Here is a 4,223-nt window from a genome sequence, read left to right as displayed (position 1 = left end):
TTGGTTTTGCGGTTCTCAGTGGCTTGCGCTGTGCACATTTCAACACCATCACATCTTGCACTTTGCGAACACAGCCCCTGTTAGTTCTCTTTTCCATCTGAACTGGAAAAGCAGTTCAAAGAGCTGGCAGCTCAGACAATTATCTCAGCAATATAATAGCATGCGATATGTTTGTTCTCAATGCCATGTGTGCCTGACACATGATTGCAAGGGAAGCTCTTAATTTCATTTAAAAAATCAAGTTTCCACTTCACATAAAAAGGTGGAAACAACTGAACCATGAAGATTTATTGTTCAAGATTTATTGTTTTATATCATGAACCTAGGTTCCATTCCTTTTAATGTTTGCATTTTGAAATAGTGGCTCTTTCTGAAGGCAGGGTGTATGTCGAGTTACTTTTGAGAATGCTCTGCTGCTGCCTGGCTAAGTTATGGCCCTCAGGTACAACAGGCTCTAGCCAGGCTCTCGGGCTTCTTTGAAAAGCTTTTTAAAAAGAATGTTCCATGCTGCCTTTAATCTATTTATATTTACTATTAAACTTCTATCATCGATGGCTCTATTCAATGTTGCCCTGGTCTTCATGTACTCCAGTACACAGTCAATGTAAATGTCCTTATATAATTAAGACTGTATTTGTAAAACATAGAGTACTGTTGAAAAACCCTAGGCAAGTAAAAGCACATCTTTCTTATGGGTGTGTGGAAGTACAAACTCTAGTTAAGCAGACCACTGGAAAAAATCCAAACTACTATCTGATCAGAAGTTATTAGGAAACGTAGTATCATTTTTAAAGCTAAGTCTTGGCTTCCCCCCCTCCCCCGCCCCCGAGAAAGTATTCAAAGTATGTAACAAAATACAATGAAGATCAAGATTTTTATTTCCATTTCACAGACTGAGAAATGGGATCATAGAGGCTGTGCAGGATTTATTAAAATCCCAAGGGAAGTTAATAAGAGTTGGATAGCAAACCCACAGTGCTGCAAAGAAGCTATCTTCTGATCTAAAAGGAAAATCATGAACCCAGTATGTACTTCACAACCTGTACACTAGCAGTGAGAACTGTGATACAGGATATGGGCACACCGTGTTTCGTTCCGTTTTTCTCATAAATTACTGTTTTTATGTTCATACTCGCTGCCTTAGGGCTCAGTCCTTATCCTGCCAGGCTCAGGTCTGGACTGAAATTTCCAGACTGATGGGCCACGGTGCAACGTGCTTTGTCCTGCAGCATGGCTTGAGGCCATCTTCATGGCCGATGCGGCAAGACAGCTCCGTCAAGACTCGAGTTCTGCAATTACAGATCCCCGGTAGAGAATTTGACCTGGTGGCGTAGTGGGAAAGTAAGGAATCCTGCATTCGCTCTCTGCAGTCCTCCACCCTGCTCAGGGGTGTAACAGAGGTCGGGGGGTACTCGGAAGGATTTGAGCCATGCAACTGTCAGGGGGTAGTAAATAGAGGAGTGAACTGGTGTCACGTCTGGTCCCTCCATCCCTGTTGCTTGCTAAGCTCTCCGGGCGTAGACAAGACGACAGCCCAACGGGACGTGCGAGCCCTCCGCTGGTGCCCGGGGACGGCAGGCAGCGACCTGTCCCCGAGCCCTGCCCGAGCGACCGGGGGCCGCGGGGGACAGCCGCAGGCACCGGGGGCCGCCGGGGACAGCCGCAGGCACCGGCTGGCGCTGCGCACCCCGCACAGCGCCCGCCGAGCCGGGCCCGGGCCCGGGCGCAGCGCTGCGGGGTCGGCGGGAGCGGGGTCGGCCTCCTCGCCGGCGGCTGCCGACGCGGGAGGGGCCCTGCCCCCGCCAGCACAGCTCCCGCCGCGCCCTGGGCCGCAGCCCGGGGAGTGACCGGGGGCGAGGCCGTGCCGAGCCGCGCCTGGCAGCGCCGGGCGCGGCGAGGGGCAGCGGCGCGGCCGTGGCCCGGCACGGCGTGGTACGGAGCAGCACGGCCCGGTGCCGCCTGCCGGGGGCGGGGCGGGGGGCGGGGGGACCCCGCGGCGCTGCGCGGAGCCCGGCGCGGCCCCGGGAGCGCGGCGAGCGCCTGGCACGGACTAAGTTTATCCCGGAATAAGGCTGCACGCATGTGCGTCACCCCGGATGTGAACATGCCGGCCCGGCTCCCCGCTAGCTCGCTCCGCCCGGCTCTAGCGGGTGGGCTGAGGCGAGCCGAGCCGAGCCGAGCCGTGCCGAGCCCCGCCGGCGGCCGGAGAGCCCGCTAGGGGCGGGGGGAGGCAGGGCCGCCCGGGCGCCCTCCAGGGCCAAGGTGCGAGAGCCCCCTCCCGGCGGGGGGCCCGGCCCCCCGGGCGGGGGCGGGCCGGGGGCCGGGGCCGGGGCCGGGGCCGGGGCAGGTGCGCCGCCCGGGCGGGGCCGGGCCGGGCCGAGCGGCGGGCGGGACCCCCGGCGCAGCCCGCCCCGGGCGCCCCCGCGGTGCCCCTTCCCGCCGCTGTCCCGGCGGGGCTCGGCGCGGGGGGGCCGGGCAGCGCGGGGGCCGAGCCCCCGGCCCGCCGGCACCCCGCCACGGCCCGCCCCGCCGCCCCGCGGCCGGGGCCCGGGAGCGATGGATTTTCGGGGGAAGAAGTACGAGCGCGGCAGTAACTGGTCGGACCCCGAGGTGGTGGAGCTGCTGCAGCTCTGGGCCGACGAGTCGGTGCAGATGGAGCTGGAGAGCTGCTTGCGCAACCAGCACGTCTTCAACCGCATCGCCGAGGTGCTGCGGGAGAAGGGCATCCACCGGACGGGCGACCAGTGCCGGGAGAAGATCAAGAAGATGAAGCTGGAGTACCGGCGGATCAAGGACAACAGCAAGGCCCCGCGGGGCGGCCGGACCTGGAAGTTCTACGAGGTGATGGACCGGGTGCTGACCAGCCGGCCCGCGCTGGCCTACGGCTCCCTGAGCGGCAGCATGATGGCTCAGCAGGTGCTGCAGGGCAGCATGGTGGAGAGCTACCATCACCAGTTCGCCTCCTCGGCCCTGCCCTTTGGACACTCCCAGCACCCTGAACTGATGGAAATCAAATGTGAGGAGGTGAACTCTGATGAACACTGCTTGACCCCAGAGCCCCCACCATCCATGTCTTACCAGCAGGGCTCCCCTGAAGAACATGAGATGGAGAGAGCCTTCTTGGAGAGGGCCCAGAACGACTCTCCCATCTCCAGGGTGGAGATTCCCATTGAAACCAGTGTTTCACCTTCAGGTAGGGATAGCCTTTTACATTCCAGCATAAGGTTTCTGCCCGGTTTCCCAGAAAGAGAGATTTTTTTTTCTGGTGCAGAGATAGACACCTGGTTTTTGCACTGACGTTTGGATCCTTATTTTTCTGCGTCCCAAAAAGCTTTAAAGTAGAAGGCTGGTATCTGCATTCATAGTCTTCTGGCCATTCCCGAAATGTATCTTGCAGCAGGTAAATAAAATTTAAAATTACTGCGCTAGGCTAAATACCATGTGTGAAATCCAAAGGGCTGGCAGGTCTGCCGTAAGCCAGGCTAGGCATTTGTGCTAGATTTCTGCATATAATGCTGACAGTACGTATCTTGTTGGAAAAAAAAAAAAAGAATTGCATGGTTTTTGGCATCATTTGAACATCACCAGGGCTGTCTGCAGTCCTCATGCTGAATTGTATCAGGAGACCCTCTTCTGCCATGGCTACACTATAAACCTGCAGGTGAAACTTTCCTTGCATTCTTTTAAAATATTTTCCGGATCTAATCTTTTAGGACACTCAACAATGAAGAATACTTGGGAATAATCATTGCCTGGCTTTCTAAGCTATTCACTAGGACTTGGAAAGAAGATGTTTTTGAAAGTCACTGGCAGAAACAGCATATCTGTTTACAGGAGATGAGACTCCTGCCCTTGAAAGTGCCGTTGGCCATTGCTTGGCTGCCAAGAAGGGAACGGTCTGGAAATCCTGGGGATTTCAAACCAGTCTAGGACAGGCTGGTAGAAGAGCACGGCATGATGGGGAAGAAAAGAGACAGTAACCAGTGTGAGCTTAATGTCTGGGATCAGGAAGAAATGCTGCGTCCTCTTTGCCGTGGTGGTTGCGTAGTTAGTCCGGTGGAGGGACCTGACGATCATTCAGGTTAATTCAGAGGCCGAGTACGGGGCTGGGGATGGCAGCATAATGGGGTGCCCAACTTGTGAAGTTAAAAACAAATGTCAAAAAACTCGCAAACTGCAAGATGTACCTGGCAGGTTTTACTTTGGTTTTCCTGTAAAACCCT

The sequence above is a fragment of the Platalea leucorodia genome (genome assembly GCF_965183815.1).
Source record: "Platalea leucorodia genome assembly, chromosome: 7".
In the NCBI taxonomy this organism is placed as follows: domain Eukaryota; kingdom Metazoa; phylum Chordata; class Aves; order Pelecaniformes; family Threskiornithidae; genus Platalea; species Platalea leucorodia.
The sequence above is the reverse complement of the archived record's forward strand: the minus strand, read 5'-3'. Positions refer to the sequence as shown.